We start from the raw sequence: 21,298 nt of genomic DNA, 5'->3' as shown, positions 1-21,298 counted from the left end.
TAGTCACTAATGTAAGGGGATGGAGTTTCCGAACGAAGAACTTACGCTTCAGAAAACCTCAGAATCCAGGGTGGTGGTGGCTGGGAGGGAAGGGGAGACAGAGACATCAGCTGTTCCTTATGGTAACGACAGGAGGGTAACACCTTACTCTGCTGGGAAAGTCGGGAAATCTTGACACTAGCTGGTCCTTGAGGGACACCCCGACCACTGAGAGCAGGAGCACTGGTCTCAAGACACAGGCCAGGCTGGCAGTTACAACATACACCCGTTTCTCCCGACATCTCTCCAACTCAGTAACTCAGGGAGGCTTGGGGAACCATTCTGCTCCCGGGTACGTGTTTCCCCACCTGTTAGACCTCCAAGGACTTTAATCATAGAATGATGACTAAGCCAGAGGTGTTCAGGATGAATAACATGTATGATATGTTTATCATGCCCAAGTTCATGTGCATCAAAAGGAAGAATGGGTATGTGTGTATCCATCCATATAAACGCACCCTAACATTTAAATGAATCTCTGCAGTGTTAAGTCTTGCTGGGACTCATAGTGAATTTTATAAACCTAGTTCAATCAATTCCTACTGAATTCAGACAGTATGGTATTAAGACCCCCAATAAATGCTCACTATACCTCTTTTGAATAGACAATATTCTAAAGAGCAGGAGACGGAAAACAGTTGATTGTGAGACATGAGAACTATTCAGTTTTAGGAAATGAAAGATTGGCTCATTGCCATTATTTGGTAGCCTTCTGCCTAGATAGAAGTTGGCAGTAATTCTGGCTTGCTGCATCTTATCTTGTCAACTTATTCAGTCTGTGACACTCAATAGAAGCTAGCCACAGCGAGCGTCCCCGGCAGTAGGAACGTATGAAATCCGGTGAAATTGACCCACAGTCAATTTTTGGAGAGAGAGCTGATGTAAAGAAAGTTCATGTTGCCTTCTGTGATAAATGTGGCCTAGACAGTTTTGGGTGAAAAAGATTCTGTAAACAGTAGTAACATATCTTAGGAAAACCCAAATCATTGTTTATCATCTAGTCCAAAGAACAGCAAACACCAAATAAAATGAAATCATCAAATACTTACTAAAAATATGTGACCTAGATTCAGTTTGAGTCTTTCAATACTTCCAGCACTACCCATCCATTTTTTTGTTTACACCCATTTCAGCTTTTTTCTTGTGCTACTTTTTTTTTAATTTATGAAAAGATAATAAGGCATACAAGTTTTTTTAAAAGTTTAAACTCACATTGTCTGTAAATACAATGTTGGTGGATATCTGATGGCAAACATTTCTTTGAATTTTTAGCAAAGACTTTTAAATTTCTGCAAACCAACATTTTTAAATAGTCAAAGTAATTCCTATTCTTCAATCCAGTGACTGAATACTCCTTGTCCGAACTGCTCGTAATTCTGTCCAGCTGTCTCCCTTCAAGTCCTACTCTGATTCAGGCCAAATGAGGTGAACAGTAGCCATCACTTGCTGAATCTTGGCAGTTTTCCCCATGAGTACAAATAAATATTGCTGCCTTCTCACAATTTTCAGTACACTTATTGACTCTGGTTTTCATGGACGCAAAGGAATGAAGAAACACTGCGTGCTGGCGGACACTGTGTAATATGCAGTTTGGAGAAACATATTATTTTACAGAAATATACTTTTCAGCTCTGGAATGCGCTGTCCTATGAGGGAGAAAGAGGAGTCCAATGTCCAGTTAAAGGAATTCTCTGCGACACTAATAATAGCCTGGGTGTGACTGTTTTTAACACCATCACATATGAAACGTCCCCTAGCACCAAGCCTGATGTAGAGTATCAGATGTGGATTCTCCCCACAGAGTGTCAATCTCGTCCTGCCTGGAGAGAAAGTGATGACCTATTGGAAGCCCTATTTACTCAGGTAGTCCACAACATTATGCATGTGATGCACTTGTTTTTGTTAACTGAGGATTGAGGGCCAATGAGACAGACTGGGTCATAACTCATAAACCTATAAAAGTGATCAACACCCAGCTCCAGAATGATGCCATCTTGCTGAGATCAGGATCGAACATACATTGTCAACTCTTTGAGAGGGGTCTTCAGAAAGAGTGAGGATTTTCACTTCCTGTATCCTTACGTGTTGAGGGCCCAGCTCAGGTTTCCTCCAGACTAACCCACACCCCTAATCAGCCACTGGGCATTCGGCACTGGAGTGAGGAAAACACGTCCTAGTAGCGTAGTATCCCTAGTGGTGTATTATTGTATTTTAAGGAATAAAGGTAGGGGAAGTATTAGCATCTTCTTTCTGCTTTAAAGAGAAAATTGGAATTCTGTTCACCAAGAAGGAACACAGATGAGAACCATCACGTGCCAGAGCAGACGCTTTCCCTACAGTGTGCTCTCCGCAGTGCTGCAGGCCCCCGAGCCGTGAGTGGCAGAGCCCCATTTGTACGATGCCATTCTGTAGAAGAAGCTTGATTATCCGTAGATTTTGGTATCCATGGAGGTCCTGAAACCAATTTCCTGCAGATACCAAGGGATGAATATAAAACCTTATGGTTGAACTTGAAAAAAAAAAAAATTTGTCCCAATGTATCACTCTCAGATTATTTTCCAATTACACAGGTCAACTGTACCTTTCTAAGGGTGATATCAGGTGATCACCACCTGAGCTGTGTGATCAAACAGCATTACCCGTAGCAGGACAGCTTGACATTGTGGCCCTCTGCCAGGGTGCCCTCCCTTGAATACTCAACGCCACCTTGAAGTATTCCTCACAATTACACTTGACCTGAATTCAGTTGTAAGAAAACAGACAAATCAAAATGTGAGGTGCTTTATAACATATTGGAGGAGGCCTGATATCTTCCAAAAAGTCATTGTCTTCAAAAAAAAAAAAAAAAAAGACACCTGTATATTGAAAACTACAAAATATTGCTTGGAGAAATTAAAGGAGACCTAAATAATTGGGAGATATACATTGCTGATGGGATGGAAGACTCAATATTGTGAAGATGTCAGTTCTCCCTGAATTATTCTATAAATTCAATACAACTCCATCCAGAACCTCAAAAGGCTTCTTATAGAAATTGACAGGTTGATTCTAAAATTCATATGGAAATGTAAAGAACCTAGAACAGCTAAAACAACTCTGAAAAAGAACAAAGTTGGAGAGGTAGCTCCATCTTATATTAAAAACTGTTATAAAACTAAAGGATGATATTGGTGTAAAGAAAGATAAATAGATCAGTGGAAATGAACGGAGAGTCCATAAATAAACCCACACATGTATGCACGACTGATTTTTACAAAGGTACAAAGGTAATGCAGTGGAGAAGGAGCCTTTTTAACAAATTGTGCTAGAATGACAGTCATATCCAAAAAGAAAAAAGAATGCAAACTGAATTATAGATGTAAACATAAAATCAAAAACTATAAAACTTCTAAAACACAAAGGAGAAGATCTCTGTGGCCTTAGGCTAGGCAAGTATTTCTTCACGATCACATAAAAGCATAATCTATAAAAGAACAAAGTAACAATTTGGACTTCACCAACATTAAAAACTTCTCTTCAAAAGACAGTATCAAGAGAATGAAAAGACAAGCAAAATGAAAAGTGAAAAATCTTTGCAAACAAAGCATGTATTTGACAAAGGTCTTAGATCTAGAATCCAAAACTTTCAAATATTAGCAATAGCAAAACAAGCCAATAAAACAATGCATAAAAGATATGAACAGATGTGTCACCAAGGAGCATCCACACATGGCAAAGAACCCATGACATCCGCTGAGTATCACTAGTTACTAGGAAACTGCACATTAAAGTGACATGAGATTTTACTACACATCTATTAGAAAGGCTACAATTTATAAAGACTGACCATACCGAGTGTCAGAGGATTTAGAGGAACTGAAAGTCTCATACTCTACTGATAAGAATCTAAAATAACACTGCCACTTTGGAATATACGTTGGCAGTTTCTTAAAAAGTTAATTATATACCTACTATACGGTGCAGCCATTTCTCTCCTAGGTATTTACCCAAAATTAAAAGTCTTACGTATGATGTTCCTAACAGCCTTATTTGCAATAGCCCCAAACTGGAAACAACCCAAGTGTCTGTTGACAGATGAATGGTTAAATAAATGTGATGCTTCCATACAATGGATACTACTCAGGGTTAAAAAGAAAAAGACTATTGAACATGCAACAGTGTGGCTGCATCTCAAAGTAATGATGCTGAATTAAAGAAGCTCAACAGGAAAGAGTACATATTATGATCCTATTTATATAAAGCTCTATAAAATACAGATTAATTTCACAGTGACTAAAAGCAGATCAGTGGTAGTTAGCAGATGGGGTTGGGTGCGGAGGGGTTAAGGCATGAGGAAGCTTCTGGAGACGATGTGTGTGTTCCTTATCTCGTTTGTGGTGATGATTTCACTGGTGTATATGTGTCGGAACATCAGATTTTACTCTTTAAATATGTACAGTTTATCATTTATATCAAAAAAGCTATTTAAAAACCAAAGGCATGGAGACAACACAAGAATCTAAAGAGATGTAACCAGATGAAATGCATGAACCTTGATTGAATTTTGAGTTGGAGAAAAATCATGTGAGCCATTTTTGTAAAAAACGGGGAACTTGACTTCATGTATTCGATGGCATTATGGAATTATCAAATTTCTTAGGTGTGATAACAGTACTGTGTTATATTCCATATTCTATGTGTTGCATCTCCATAAAATGGAGAATATTGGTTTTATTTTCTTTATTGTTAGCTTGAGAAAGCAGACCCATGTTTCTGTGGTTCAAAGGTGAAGACAAGAATACATTGTCACAAACGTCTTGACAAATGGCCTTGTCCAGGAAACTTGACACCCGAATCCAGTGACCTCATATCTACACCATTAATGTGTTTGTTAACCTAAGTTTTAACACAAAGAGCATCACTTTTCTGACCACAAGGGAAGCTTGTCCTGAAACGTTACTAATGGGTGTTAGCTCCATACTACTGCTTCTTAGTGGAAGGAACAGGTGGGATATTTCCCCCTATGATACCCTATAAGCCAGCCAAGCCTCCCAGAGTCCAGAAAGATGTATAAATGTCCAGTTCCTTATGGTTACACCTACATTTCCCAGCCCAAGTAGAGTCTCCTCTCCCCTGGCCAACTAATCCCCCCAACTCCTTGGCAGGCAGAGGTCTTTGCATATGAGGCCACCCCCAAGGCCATCTCTCTCTTATGGTCATGGGGGAATGAATCCCCCCCGTCCCCCTCCTAATGTCCCTGGCTCACTTTCCCCAGGGTGCCAGTCCTTGGCTCCCATCCGCTGGTCTGTGTAGTCCATGTTTCAGATCCATTCTGTGTCCATAAAGGAATCAGAACTTTCCCACTGCAGGGCTGGATCTCCTTTCAGCCTATCTCCTTATGAATTATTATGCACAAAGAGTCTCTTCCTGGAGAAGAATTGTCAAGTGCCCTTTATCTGTCCCATCTTCTGTATAAGCTAAACAGCTAGAAAGTGGATGGAGGGAGACGGAGTCTTGTCCCACCACATGGAGAGAAAGACACTGAGAAACTCAGTGTTTACTTGCAAATCAAAGAATTTCAATTTACCTTCCTGATGTGGCTTCAATTCCCTCTCTTCCCCTACACCTAGTTTCCTTGGTCTACCCTTGACCTTCTCCAGTCAGTCATCATCTCATAAACACGTGTCGACAGAACCATCAGACACTGCAGGCTGTTCATGCTTCAGACAATATCAACATTCTGTTTGTGTGTTACTTATTTTTGACCTTTTTTTCCTGTCTGCTCAAGCACACCTTTTATCAGTTAGGGTGCCTGCCTGGGTGTAAGTGTACGCACTGTTGGGGAGAAGATCACAATGCTGAATCCTCTTGACAAGAAGCTGGATTGAGAAAGGAAACTGGACACAGTTTCAATCGCATGCAGACGATGTTTGCTCATTATTCTTAGCAGGGAATATGGACTTAAACAGAAAACACACTTACACAAATATGCAATCTGTGGTCAAGAAGTGGAATTTTCTGTCAGTTCCCTTTAGAAATACTTAGCGTTGTTTGTTTTTCTAAGCATTGGCAATTAAAGCCTTGGAGAATGAAAAATTAAACACTTCTATGATCTACTCTTTTATTAAATGGGCTTTTTAGTTGAATGAGAACATCACTGTAGTGAAATGAGCTTTAGAGTCAAAAGACTTCAACTTACATCTTAGCTTTGTTTCTGATTACTGTGACCCTGCACCAGTCATGTTAGCTCTCTGGAAACTCAGCATTTTAACTTAACATTCTCTGAACATATTCCTGCTAAGAACCAACTTCTACCCAAAATGTATTTACAGCTCAGAAAAAGAGTTTTACTCATTAGGATTCTTCTATGTGTATCTTACTTTAAAATTACTTTCTGGACTGTTATCCTTATTTATTACAAAATAATTTTTGAAGTCTTCATTGGTTATAGGTCTATTCCTGCCATCGTAAACCTTAAATTCTAATAGGAGAGAAAGTGTTGAGATAAATGAATCCATTATCATGTCATTGACTACTGATTGTAACATGTACTATGAATTAAAAAACAAAAGCAAAAAGCAGGCTGCTATGTGAGAGCATCATGCAAGGAGGAAATTCAAGTTGGTAGAGCAGCAGGTGGTCATAGAAAGTCTGAGCAAGAAAATGCATGCAGTTGAACCTCAAAGATGAGTTAGGAGTTATCTGGGTGAAGAACTCGGGCAAAATAACATTGTGGGCAGACAGAATGGTATGTGTGGTATATGCTAAGTCCCTTTCCTGGAAATAAGCTTGCAGTACCCAAGAAGCCAATGCAGAGAAATCACAGTCGAGACTAGCCAAGAAGTTGGAAATGCAGCTAGGCAAGATACTGTACGGCAACGAGAAATCTTTGAAAGATGTTTTAGAAGGGACCGTGTGATCTGATTTGCAGTTTTTACAGAGATCATTCTGGTTACTCTGTACAGTATTGTTCAAGGGGAGGCAAAAATAGATACAGTGAAACCAATTAGGATGCTACCATAGCACCCTAGGAACAGTGTCAAAGTGCATCACCATCTTCATCATCCTCACCACCACCATCATCACAGCTGAAACTTGAGAACTTACAAATGGTACCCACTGTTCTCTGTGCTTACGTGTATTAAGTGGTTAACCATATTGAAGATGAGTACTGGGGCACTGGGAAGAGAACAGATTCCAGAAGTATTTTATAGATAATATTAGCTAACTGAGTAACAGACTAGATGTAAAGGGTAAAATGCAAGGGAAGGGAAAACAGCAGGTTTTAAAGAATAACCCTGAAAAGTCCCAATTTGTGCAACCAGATAGATGGAGGTAACAGTCCTGAGACGAAGTGAGAGAGTAGCACAGACATATATATACTACCAACTGTAAAATAGATAGCCAGTGGGAAGTTGTATAACAAAGGGAGTTCAACTAGAGGATGGAAGAAGCCTTAGAGGACTGGGATGGGGAGGGTGGGGGGGACTCAAGGGGGGGGGGAGTTGAGGGAGGGAGGGGAGGCGGGGATGTGTGTATAAAAACAGATGATTGAACTTGGTGTACCCCCAAAATAATAATAAAAAAATAAATAAAAAAGAAGGAAAAAAAATATGAGCACAATGTATATAATGGAATATTACTCAGCCATAAAAAAGAATGAAATGATACCATTTGCAGCAACACGGATAGACCTAGAGATGATCATACTAAGTGAAGGAAGTCAGACAGAAAAAGACAAATAACATATGATATCACTTATATGTGGAATCTAAAATCTGACACAAATGAACTTATCTATGAAACAGAAGCAGACTCACAGACATAGAGATAAGACCTGTGGTTGCCAGCTGGGAGGGATGGATTGGGAGTTTGGGATTATCAGACGCAAGCTACTGTATATAGAGTGGATAAACAACAAGGTCCTACTGTACAGCACAGGGAACTATATTCAATATCCTGTGACAAACCGTAATGGAAAAGAATATGAAAAAGAATATATGTGTATATGTGCGTATATGTATATATACACACACATATAACTGAATCACCTTGCTATATAGCAGAAATTAACACTGTAAACCAACTAAACATCAATAAAATAAATTTAAAAAAAATATATCAGTACAAAGCCAGGTTTTCTAGGGAAAGCTCCATTTTCAACATGATTTGCAGTGCCGGGTTGATTGTCTCAGCAGCCCTATGAAGTAGATGAAGGTGATGACCCCTGTGTTAAAGATGATAAACATGCAATTGCACATAAATGAGAAAACCCTTTTTAGAAACTTCTGCAGGGCACTGTGATGTGTGGGCCTGAACTCTGTAGACAGCCCTGAGGACCCTATGAAGAAGACCTTTCATGCTTTATCTTCCTCCCATGAATAATGTATGGTGATTCCATAAGCCAAGACTGAAAACAAAATTTGCCTTTAAAATTAGTTTTTAAGACTCATTCGTACATTTTTCTTAGTTTATATCAAAATTTGACATGGTTTCATTTCAAGAGTCAGATGAAACAATAGACTTCTACGGTTTTTTTTTTTTAAGTTATAAGGGCTCTATACATGAGCCTAGGCATTTTCTATTGAGAGACAGTAATCTACTTGCATGCTTGTTATTTAACCAATTTGTGGGTCTCTTTTGCACTTTTTGGACAAAGGAGATTTTAGGGGGGTGGGGGGAAGCGACTGTTGAGAATTCCAAGTAGGAATAAATGCAGGGTAGAGGCTTGGAATGAAAATCTTAACTGTAAATGTAAATGACGGTGAAAGACTAGCTTTGGGTGTCTGTGACTAGATTAGGTTAAGAGCTCATTGGGGTTAGAGGAGATGAAGCTTGTTTAAATTTCTGGGGCCTTGCACTCTGGAAGAGGGCGCAGGATCCAACGGTGCTGGTATCAATTCAAATCCCTTGCAAATATTTTTAGCTGGACTATCCTTGCTTGGGGAGGGGCGGAAACTTTTTTTTTCATATATTTTTTAGGAGAGAGCAGACCTGCTTTGGGGTTTGTACAGTGTTGATGTGATTTAGGACGACACCCTGGGGTTTGCGTAAAAGGAGGCAGACTGTTAAAAAGCGACCCCGTGGTTTCTCTCTTACTTCTTCCTATCAAGTCCATCCACATGTCTTTTCATTTTTTTCCTCCCTATGTATCTTCTGTTTCTCCCCTTCAGCCCTTTTGATTGTTAGTATTCTAGTCTGAGTCATCCCACTTTCTAAAAGCGGATTTTTTTAAGTGATATTAATTGATGATTCAGAAAATCTCCAGGAAGAATCATAAAAGAAAAAACAAAATGCATATACATTACCTGTTAAGTCAAAGTCAGCAGCTTTTTGCCAAACGAAAACAAAAAAAAAAGAAAAGAACTCAATGCTTGAACCCATCATTGAGTTGTCATGGCAACCATTTCATTTTCTATTGTGAGGAGACGACTGAGTGCTAACCTTAGTGTTAGCCCAGGCTTTTTGAAAGAAAAGCTTGCATCCTTCCAAAAGGGGCAGGGTTGTTGATTTTCACTGCTGCTTCAGGCTCTAAAGGAGTCACTTTTGATAATTATGCTTTATTGTCTAGTGAACACACAATGCAGGGGTAAAGAGATGTAGGTGGCAGCCCCGAGAACAACACAGTCCATCCCCTACTTTGGCCACGTGGGAAGTACCCCTTACAGGGAAACCACAGGAACATCACACTTTCCTCCTTCCTGTTGGGGACCCTTCAAACTTTGTGCTCTGGTGTATCGCAGAGACAAAACCAAAGACCGCAAAGGTAACCTCTTATTTTTGTGTCCTCGAGGCATCCTTCCTGAACATTATCAGTGAAGCCCCTTGATTTTGCCACCCACAGTGCTAGGCACTGAGCATGCTCCAGCGAGCCAAGCAGATGCTTCCTGGTGAGGGAGATAGATGCTCATCTCAGACACACACAAATGTTTAAATGTGAATTACTACAATTGCTTTGTGAGCTTACAACAAGATAAGACGTAGTCTTGGCTAGAAGAGTCTTGGCTGAGGAAGTGATGCTTGAGTAGAGAGCTGAAGAATGAACAGAACAAGGTAGATGGGGTGGGGAACATTCCAGGGAAAGGGGAACGCATATGCAAAGGCCCTGTGGCAGAAGAGAGCAGGGCATATTTAGGGAAATGCAAGAGGCCAGTGTGGCTGGGGGGACCTGATGAGCTGTGACATGGAGATTAGGCTTGAGTTTGTCCAAAGAGTGAAGGCCATCTCATTCATCAAATACATATTCAACTTGTTCCCTGTGCCAGGCACGAGGATGCCAAGATGCATTAAACATGGTCCCTGCCTTGATTTGCTCACTTCTGAATGTTCTCTCCTTCCCTGACTTCCACAAAATATTCTGGTTCTGTTCCTGTTATAGGGGACAATTTACCTCCTCTGTTTATTAGTTCTGAATGCCTTGACTGGACCTGAGGAATGCCCCAGTTACAAGACTGAGGAAGACAGAAAGCCAATGAAATTGTTAGAGGGAAAAGTATCTGGAAAAATGGGAAGAAATGATGGTTCTAAGCCAAAGAGCCTCTGGACATGGTTCCATTATCCGATGCTACGTACACAGATGTTGTACCAGGGCAGCACTTTGACGATGGGTTCAGAGTTTAAGAAGTAGGACCACTTACAAGCTGTCTACTCACCTCACGGTGTGTTAATATCTAGGCTTGGGAAGGCTAAGTGAGCTACTTAAAATCCCACAGGAGTTAGTAAGGGGCAGATCTTACCTCCAGACCCAGAACTCCTGACTCGAGTGTTAGTGCACTTGTCATGTGTTTTACTGCTCTTGGCTACACAATATATATTTTCTATTCATTCATTTGTTCAGCTGCTACAAGCTGAGTACTTTATGTTCCAGGAGTTATGTACAGTAGGTCAAAATATATGGTGTGTGCTCTCATGAGGATATTCTTTTTTCTTCTTATATTTTTCTTCAGATCTTTATTGGAGTATAATTGCTTTACAGTGTTGTGCCAGTTTCCGCTGTACAACAAAGTGAATCAGCTGTATTTATACATATATCCCCGTATCCCCTCCATCATGCGCCTCCCTCTCACCCTCCCTATCCCCACCCCTCTAGGTCATCACCAAGCATCGAGCTGATCTCCCTGGGCTATGCGGCAGCTTCCCATTAGCCTTCTATTTTACATTTGGTAGTGTATGTATGTCAATGCTACTCTCACTTCGTCCCAGCTTCCCGTTCTCCTCTGTGTCCTCAAGTCCATTCTCTATGTCTGCGTCTTTATTCTTGCCCTGCTACTAGTTCATCAGGACCATTTTTTTTTAGATTCCATACGTATGCATTAGCACATGGTATTCGTTTCTCTCTTTCTGACTTACTTCACTCTGTACGGCAGACTCTAGGTCCATCCACCTCGCTACAAATAACTCAATTTCGTTCCTTTTTACGGCTGAGTAATATTCCATTGTATATATGTGCCACATCTTCTTTATCCATGCATCTGTTGCTGGACATTTAGGTTGCTTCTCATGAGGATACTCTGTTGAGGAGATAATTATTAAATACACACTCAAGTGAATAATGGCAGTTTGTGATGGCTGTAATGGAGGGAAACAGCATGTTCTATGAGAAGGAAGAAAGGAAGGCACAGCTTATACGTGAGGGTCCGAGAAGCCCTGCTCGAGGAAGTGAGACTGAGACCTGAAAGGCAGGCAGGAGGTGGCCAGGAAAAGATGAGCGGGCACAGCATCTGAAGTGGAGGGAACAGCATGTGCAGAAGTCTTGAGGCTGGACAGAGCACTGCATACTTGAAGGATTTGGAGAAGGTGAGGGAAGGTCAAAGGGGGACCCTGCAGTGTTCCTGGGGCCATGGTAAGGGTTTTCTCTTCATTCAAAGTGTGATGGGAAGTTGAGTTAATGCAGCAGAACAGCTGGAGCCACCAATACAGTTGTCCTCAGCACTGAGTTTTAAAGAGGAACGAAACCTGGAAAAAAAACTTCTCAGGTGTGCTGAGAAGTATGGGAAGATTCAGAGGGCAGACTCAGAGGAGGTGGTGATCGAGGCCAGACTGCAGGCCCTCAGGAGTAAGTGGGTAGGAAATAGTACTTTTGAGATCCAGGACCTTGGAGACAAAAGAAAAGGAAATGGATCTTGTGAAGGTAAGATGAAAACCATGAGCCACTCAGCCACTACTCCTAGGCCAGGTTCACTCCCTCGTGTTCTGTTTCTCTTAGAAGGGTGAGTGTTATTTCTCTGCTCCATCTCAGAGTCCTCAGCGTTCCAATCAGGGGCACAGGCTGAGCGACTGTTTATCCACAGTTTTCTAGGGCGACTCATTGCAATTATTTTCTTCTTTTGGGTTTAAACCATTCTGAAGCTGAGATCCTTGCTGAGGAGTTCAGAGCACAAGTTACCCCTGGGTGGGCAATTCAGCCCCTCAGTTCCAGCTGTTGGCTGCTTTGCCCATCAGCTGTGGACACCACTGGCTGAGTGGGTACCAGAGCACCCTACGGAGTCAGGGCCTGCCTCCATCCACACCCACAGAGCTGCACCAGTGGCAGTGGAAAAGCAGGGACGCGAAGATGATTCACGTGAGCCAAGGCAAGGGGAAAGGAAGAATCTAACGGGCAGGAAGGGAGCTACCATAGCTCAGCGGCAAGATGGGAAAGATACAGTCCAAAAGGCACAGAGGAAGACAGACAAAACTAACAGCCAGAAGGAATGGAGGAGAGAGAAAGCTGGTCGATGATGATGATCAAAACCTGTCAGAGTTCATCAGAAAGTCATTGTCACTGGCTTTGAAAACTGACACAAGAACACACTTTCTTTTTATAGGAATCTGACATTGTCTTCGTGTCCATGACATCGTGGGTCCAGTTTCAATGAACACTTTACAATCCCTCCTTGAAACACGTTGACTATTCCCAAGAAATGCCAAGACTGTCTCTTTCTTTTTGCCATTAATTCGACATCAGTATTTTCCCTTGATTCCTGTCTTTTTATGTTCACAAGAACTATAAAGATGACTTTAAAAGTTGGCACAATTAGACAGCTTTGCACTTCTATAAGTGGAATATTTCAAATGACAGCTTTAGGAATGGAATACATTAAGTTCAGACTTTTCTTTTTAATGCCCTGGTTTACTTGCAAAGTAATACAGAACATCATCGTATATTACCTAATGTATTCCCCAGTGAGGTACAAGCCAGTTTTTTCACATTATAAGACAGAATCTGACACTGCCTCCTACAAAATGCTGTCAGGTTCAGTCTTGGAGAATACGGCCAAGGATTCCAGGGGAGCCAGTGGAATCTGGCAGAAGCGTCTCTCTCTCCAGGCTGACAGCAGAGAAAATGCTTTGCCTTTGTATGTTAAATCACTACAAGGCAGAGACCTAACATTTGTGAGGCTCTTGAACCAGCAGGAATGGTAAATAACCTTTTAGATAATACAACAGAACAAACAGTACCAGTATTGGCTATATGAAAGCGTAAAACTCCTACCTTGTAGTTGGTGGAGGAAAAATCTTGAAATCAAAATTGAGGTATCACAGGGCTGGTGAGGGAAAAAAAATTCTGTGCATCAGTGTGTATAGGCTGTGCTCGTATGTGCCCAGCAAAATCGAAAGTGACTGCCTGGAAGAATTAGCTATCAGCACAGTGCGCAGTTCGTTAGGATGGCATGGGGAGCGAAAGCCTGAACTTCCTAAGGATGTGGTCACTTGGAATAACTGCATCTCTCTGATGACGCTATGCAGGAATAGAGCATCAGGTTTCTGGTCAGAAGAGCCAAGAATTGAGATGTACGTGATTTCAAGCATGACATAATCACTTATCTCACGCTCCAGAAACTGATTTGCATTCACCTGGAGTGTGTGTCTTATGTCCCTCCAAATAAATAATGTAATTGTGTATAGACTTAACTTCATGTCTGCCTGGAGGTACTAAATGAGAAAAACAAAACAGAGTCAAACTAGGTCTTGTCCAGTAATTATCTAGTTGCCTCCATTATTTATAATTCCATGCCAGACACCTGTCCACAGAGTGTGTCCCACGATATTTGGGGGGGGGGGGGGTGTATTCTTAATGTATATCGTCTATCATGTATTTATATATTACCTATGCAAAGATAACAGGTTTAAATAGAATAGCATGAAAATTATCTACAGAAAATGGGGCCATCTACTCCAAGAAAGACTCGCATTTTCTGAGCATGCCACCGGGCACTGTGCTATCTTTTAACTTTCAAAACGGTGAGAAGGTCTCTGTGGTAGTGGTAGAATGAGGTAGGGTTTTATATCAGACACTCTGGGGACAGATTTCTAGGGTTTGAATTTTGACATTGTTACCTGCCAGAGGTGAAGTAGCTTGCCCAGTCACCAACCAACCATCCAAGGCCAAGTTTGAAATCACTTCTAACAAGAAAGATCTTGTTTTCCCAATATGCCATCCTTCTAGAAGATGCAAATATCTTTTCCTTCCAAAAGCAGTATTTTTCCTTATCATTATACTGCATCCTTTTATCATCATGCCTTATTTCAAAACTAAGCAAAAGCCTTCAGTCTGTTGACCCTCCGGACGACGGAAGAGGGTCATCTTGCAACCATCCTGTCTCATTTCCAGCCATGTGTTATTATGATTTCTCAAAAATATGGTGACTCTAATTAGGAAGTAAGGGGTGCAGGTGGTAAGGAACGAAAACACTGGTCTTAACGGCCAAGAACTTCCACTTCAATTTAGACATACGAACGTTTCAGACATTTGTCAGATAATAACGTACCCTTCCTCTTTGACTACATCAGACACATTTTTCATTTTTATTGCACAGACTTTGGGATATCATGAGAATTATGAAACTTCTCCCATCCTACCAAAAGACTCCCTTAAAACCTTCTTGTCCCAATTTTCAACAGTCACTTGGGAATGCACATAATTGGTTATTTCTCATAAAATAGTCAATGACAGATAAAACAGAGGCCTGAGTATACTTTCAAACAAAACAGAAGCAAATGTAATGAGATGTCTTTCCCCAAAACAGGTTGTTATTCAGTGGATTCCATAGAAAGGTGATCATTTCAAAATGTATTAAAATTATAGGAAAAGGAATAGCAGAGTGAATAAGGCGTTGTATGTTATGGCCAATAGATCAATCAGTGATACAAACACCCTTGGTTGAGTGGTTTCTACCTGCTGGACACTCTCCTGTGTATTTTACAATGGTCCACCAATTTGATTCCAGCAACCTTACAAGACAGCTATCATTATAATCTCCACTCTAGAAATGAGGAAACAGAGGCACACAAATAATCACGAAATAATAATGATGATGGCTAACAGTCTACAAATAATAGCTTTTCTTAAAACAACTGTGAATGCCAAGGCCATTTCTCACACCTAATACTTGCTTCAAGTGTAGAACTTTTTGTGTGATCAGAATTTAATAAGTGCACACTTTGCGGCAGACATCGGATCTATTATCCAGTCAGTTCTGCTATAATGTGACATCTATGTTCTCAAAACTCAGCATGCCATGCAAAATTGTGCAATAATAAAAAGCACTAGACTTATGGGAAAAATTGTGTCAAGCATGTAACATGCAAAAACATCATCAATGACATTTAAAAAAAGGACAGGAATCTAATAAAAATGGTGGCATGTTTTTACACATATTCAATGGCTAAGAAACGCATAATATTGTAATAAGTATGCCACTTTAGCTTTATAAAAACAAGGGACCAAAAGTTTGCTTGTGGAAGCAAGTGCCGGAAGTGCTGCTGCTTGTGCTCTATCATGAAATTGTGGAGCGGGACTTGAGCAGATGTTTGAGGCTGGGGCGTGTGTGTGTGTGTTGTGTATCCCACAAGGCTGGGTTTGGCTGGATGCAGTTTGCTGTGCTCACCGGGTATTTCCTGTGGAAGAAGTCACACATTTGCAAACATGAAATCTGTGTTCTACTCAAATCCTTCCCTGGTATATCGATCCCATCAGGACACTTTACAGCACAACTGACTGTACTCTTCAGACCAGGTTAAGTGCTGTTTGGGGCTGTACCTCATCAAGGGGGCCAACAGGGCAACTGTCCTGAATGGGGCTGTGGGGATGCGGGGATGCTTTATGCAGAAGGAAACTTTAGATTGAACATCAAATGCAAACAGGGTATCAGAGGCAGAACAGGAGAGCAAAGGACATGCCAAGAGGAGAAGAAAGCAGGGGCCAATATACACCGTGAGACAAAGGAGGTGATGAGCAGTTACTACATTACGCTTTAGTTGATTCTAGACTGTGTTTCTCCTGCTACTAGAATGCGGCTCCCTGATGGCAGGGAGAATGTCCCATCGCCGACACAATGGTCTGTGCGGCCACTCGGCAGTGGCCCTCTGTATCCACGGGTTCTACGTCCACAGATTCAACCAACTGCGGGTGAAAAATATTCAGAAGAAAATTTTTCCAGAAAGTTCCAAAAAGCAAACTTGAATTTTCAGCATGCTGGCAACTGTTTACACAACATTTACATGGCATTTACAACTATTTACACGGCATTTACATTGCATGAGGTATTATAATCTAGAGATGATTTTAAGTATATGAGGATGTGCACAGGTTATATGCAAATACTACATCATTTTATATAAGGGCCTTGAGCATCCTCAGGTTGTGGTATCCTCAGGGGGCCCTGGAACCAATCCCTCGTGGATACTGAGGGATGCCTGTATCTCACTGAAAATGGCAAACTGATAAGTGGGCGAATGCACCAATAGTGGAAAAGTAAGGTCTCTCGCATAGCCTATCTGGAAAATACAGGTAAGAGTGAATGTACAGCATGTGGTCATTAACAGCTTGCCCTGGAATCTCTCAAAATAGTCTTCAATTAAACTGATTCTGAGACTTACACAGAAGAGTTGGTAAGTTTCAAAGTTCGCTCAGGAGCACTGTAGAGTTTTCAAATTTCTTAGTATTTTAGCAATCAAAACTTACAGAAGGAGAACTCAACTAACCCTAAGTGCTACACCGATTTCTAAAGCAACAATAGAATCTCATGATATGCAGTCATGTTTATCTGATGATGGACTTTTAGGCCAAGATGACAAAACGCACAGGGCAGATTCAGCTGGGCTTTGCCTGGCACTGAATGAGGCACAAAACTGTGTCTTTAATCGTATACTTGCTGTACATGTCAATCAGATAAGACATGAATAGGCCTGGTTTTTTAGACCCTACGTTCTAGTTAATAAGACATACATTAAAAGTTTAAAATATACAGCAGCGGTTACTAAGGGAGACTTATCTTGAGATCTACACCCTGACATCCTAATGTAAATATTAGACAGAATATAAATATTAGCAGCTCACATTTCCTGGGTGCTTGTTTCACAGGCCTTCTGCTAAGCACGTGTCATATATTAAAGAATTAGATCTTCAAAGCCACCATTTGAACACTGAACTATTATTATCTTCCTTTTTACAAATAAGGAAACTGAAAAACAGAGTGGTTACAGCCAAAGATCCCGCGCATCAGACCTGAAGAAAACTACTGCTCGGGAGTCTTGTGCAGAACACCTCTCTGGCTTGACTCTGAATCCCTTGCATAGATGCTCCTTAGGTACATAAGCTGGATTACACACGGTGGTTGGTAGAGAAGCCACTTTCAACCAAGGAATTGAAACCGGATTCTGGAAATTTATTTCAGTTGATGATAAAATTAAGGCTTCGGGCTTCCCTGGTGGCACAGTGGTTAAGAATCCGCCTGCCAGTTCAGGGGACATGGGTTTGATCCCCGGTCTGGGAAGATCCCACGTGCCACGGAGCAACTAAGCCCGTGCACCGCAACTACTGAGCCTGTGCTCTAGAGCCCGCGAGCCACAACTATTGAGCCCTTGTGCTGCAGCTACTGAAGCCTGCGTGCCTAGAGCCTGTGCTCTGCAACAAGAAAAGCCACTGCAATTAGAAGCCCACACACCCCAATGCAGAGTAGCCTCTGCTCGCCACAACTAGAGAAAAGCCCACACACAGCAACAAAGACACAACGCAGCCAATAAATAAATAACTTTTTTAAAACAGTAAATGGAATCACTTAAACTTTAAAAAAATAAAAATAAATAAATAAATACATTAAGGCTCAAATATCCAAACACGTGGACATTGCAAAGCAGTCAGCATCCTTCCACAGGCCTAAGCCATCAGGGGCTGACCGTGGTCAGGGAGGCTCTCCTCCACTGGGATGGAGAAGCCAGATGGGATGAGGCCAGTCCTGGGGAGAGGCCAGTGGAGCTATGTGTGCCAGAATTCTGCATTCTGATAACAGGGCCCAGTAATGACCACCAACACCTTCCCATCTCTAAAGAAATTATAAGGAAGCGAAAGTAAAATGGTGTAAAATACCCAAAATCAAACAGGGTAATTTTACAATATGCATTGCTCATTTTACAAGAAGCATTGGGTAAAACAGAAACAGCCTTGAGATTAAAAATAAATATGCAATAATTTGCTAAAAAATTGTAGTGAAGGGGCTGCTGACATGAAAACTCAGAGTCAAAAGGTGAGCGTCCCACCTCAGGCCAAAAAGAGAGTGACTTAGTTCCCTTCCTGGGGCAGTGGGTTTGCATTCCTGTGAATCATTACCTTTGGGTTCTCTGCAGACTGGAGGCTTCCTGTCTTTCTACCTATATAACTTATTTAAAAATACTTTCACAGTACTTACTACATGCTAGGTCTTGTCCTAAGCCCTTTACAAATACTAACTCATTTAATCACCAAGACAATATCATGAGATAGGGACTGATGTTACCATCCCCATTTACAGATGTGGAAGCTGAGGCAGAAAGGGGCAAAGTAATTTGTCTAAGGTCACAAAATGAGTAAATGGGAGTTGAACTCAGACTAGCTGTAGATGCCTCATTCTTAACCACTCTGCAACGTATAGAGGATTTGGGGACATAGGAATTCGGGCAGTGACATTCCTTTCAGTTTTCACAGATTTCTGAAGTGTCACCAGAAATTACAAAAATTTCAAAACACGTATCAAAGTCTTGATGGACTCTAGCTTGACAATAATGAACTTAAAACACTCCATAATATAAACAGCATTGCTTTCAAAGTCTTAAATTGCTAAGTAGTCTTTGTTGAGAAAAAGCATGTACGTACACACATACAGGCCCGAACATTTACGTATGTACATAAAGCATATATGTTATAGTTATATATAAATCATAAACTCAACACAAACTACGGATGATTTCTTCAACTGAAAAATTTGCTTTTGAGTGGAGAAACAAACAACACTTAAGATCCCGTGGGTCAGTTTATAGCCCTTTCTTTCTTGGGTTGGCTAATTCACAGTTTGCATAGTCCTCATTAGTAGGATGATGTCAGTGGCCATGAGGGAAGGAAGTGACACTGCCTAGGTTCACAAAGCTCTGCTGCACGGTAAGACTTTCTTGGATAGGATAGGCAGCAGGGTACAATGGAGTTGAAGGTCTACAGTTATGCTAATAGGAAGAGATGAGCTTTTAAGCTACGGTCTAATTCACCACCAAAAGGATCATTAATTCAATATTGCTTTGTCTTTATATTTTACATTTTTTATGTATTATACGGTTAGTGGCTGGCAGCTCCTTTAAAGTATTCAGAGACAGGCACATCCAAATTAATGTTTGCTGGAAAACAGTATTCCTTCCAGATGACATGGCAAAGTCTCTCTTAATTTCTTCTCCAGAGCCTCAGATTGAAGAAATAAGATCAGAAATGGCCAGGCAGCTAATAGGTCTGATGGCAGTTCTTGTATATTTAGAGAAAGGCTGTGACCACTGAGTCATCAGTAGGAAAAAAAAGGTGCCCCTTATATAAGCACATGAGCTCATCCACTGTACGTTCGTTAAGTGCCTACTATTTGTTGGCACTGCAGACACAATGACACACCACATACACAAGGTTCCTGCCTTCATGGAACTTGTGGCCTAGTTGGGGAAATTGGCAGTCAAATGGTCAGAGTAGTGGGTAGATGATTACAAATGGAGGGCAATAATATACAAACAAACAAATCAAAACAAAACCAAACAGATTTTGGAGTGCCTGTAAGTAAAGAAGCTGGCAGAGGTTGAAAGAGCACAGCATCTTCCAGACCTGAAGGAGTGCCATATGGATGGTGTCCTAGGGAGAGAGATGGGGGAGAGCGGTGGGCAATTAGTTGGAAAAATTAGGCAGGGGGAAGCCCACGTGGGACCTTGCAGAACCTATTAAGGATGGGGATTTTACCCTCAGATACATGGGAATACACAGTTGTGGAAAACCATGATCAAGTACATTGTAATGAGGCTCGGTTTCCCACCAGTGTAAAAGGCTGTGGGGAGCTAGTCACTTGGGCTTTCTTTTTTTTTTTTAATGTACTTGAAGTTTATGCGTTTATTTACCTACCTACCTGTTTGTCTACTTATTTATTTTCAGCTTTACTGAGGTGTGATTGATGAATACAAATTGCATCTATTTAGATGCCATTAGATTATTTTCTAAGGTGTACTTGTAGACAATGTGTACAATTGTGAAACGACGGCCACAATCAAGTCCCTCAGCTCACAGTGAATCTAGGCTTTAGAAGTCATGCAAAACACCAACGCATCTAGATGAATGGTGGGCTGTGGATCACGACAGGGCACTTCATAAATGCAGCTGGACCAAGGCAAGTGGTCTGTAGCTTTCCCCTTACTGATCTTACCATTCCCCACCCTCTTCAACCTGCATCTTTTCCAGTTTAGGCAAGACAGTGATTTAACACACTGAACAGTAAGTGAATGGGTCGCTCTACTGACTTCTCAAGGAAGCAAAAGTATACAAGCACAGCTATGGGGGCACCATCTGAACTACACATAACGCATGTCAGAATGAAGCTTTGCAGCCTTTTAGCAACTGTCAACGTATAGAGACTTGACTAGATCTTGGCCCTTGCCATTGGTGTTTGGTAAATCAGCATGAAGCAAGAAGGGCTTATTTTCCAGGGAAACTCACCTCACTACTATGTAGGTATGGTCAAGGTGAACATATAGAAAGATACACATATGGACATAATGACTTTTCAAATAAGGTCCCAGAGTATTTATGTACCAAGGGATCATGTAGTGTTAATTGCTCTGTGAAGGTATGGGGGGTAAAAAAAAAAAAAACAAAAAACTGCCCCTTACTCAAGATTGCAAATATGATCTTCATGGTTTCATATCCAGCTGCCATTCTGAACACAGATACCTCAAATCTGATTCAAGGCTGACCCTGAACTTCTATGAAAGATACTTCTCCAGGTCATGCCTGCACATGGATTCACCC

At 41.2% G+C, this 21,298-nt stretch overlaps 1 protein-coding gene across 2 annotated transcripts in view; it reads left to right on the top strand.

Annotated features, from left to right (window-relative positions):
* The window catches only part of GRM7 (glutamate metabotropic receptor 7), an 802,500-nt gene that overhangs the window by 729,590 nt on the left and 51,612 nt on the right, over positions 1–21,298 (top strand). The window lies entirely within an intron of this gene.

The sequence above is a fragment of the Hippopotamus amphibius genome, chromosome 13 (assembly GCF_030028045.1).
Source record: "Hippopotamus amphibius kiboko isolate mHipAmp2 chromosome 13, mHipAmp2.hap2, whole genome shotgun sequence".
Taxonomy (NCBI): Eukaryota; Metazoa; Chordata; class Mammalia; order Artiodactyla; family Hippopotamidae; genus Hippopotamus; species Hippopotamus amphibius.
Note: the sequence above shows the minus strand (reverse complement) of the source record. Positions and strands in the feature narration are given on the sequence as shown.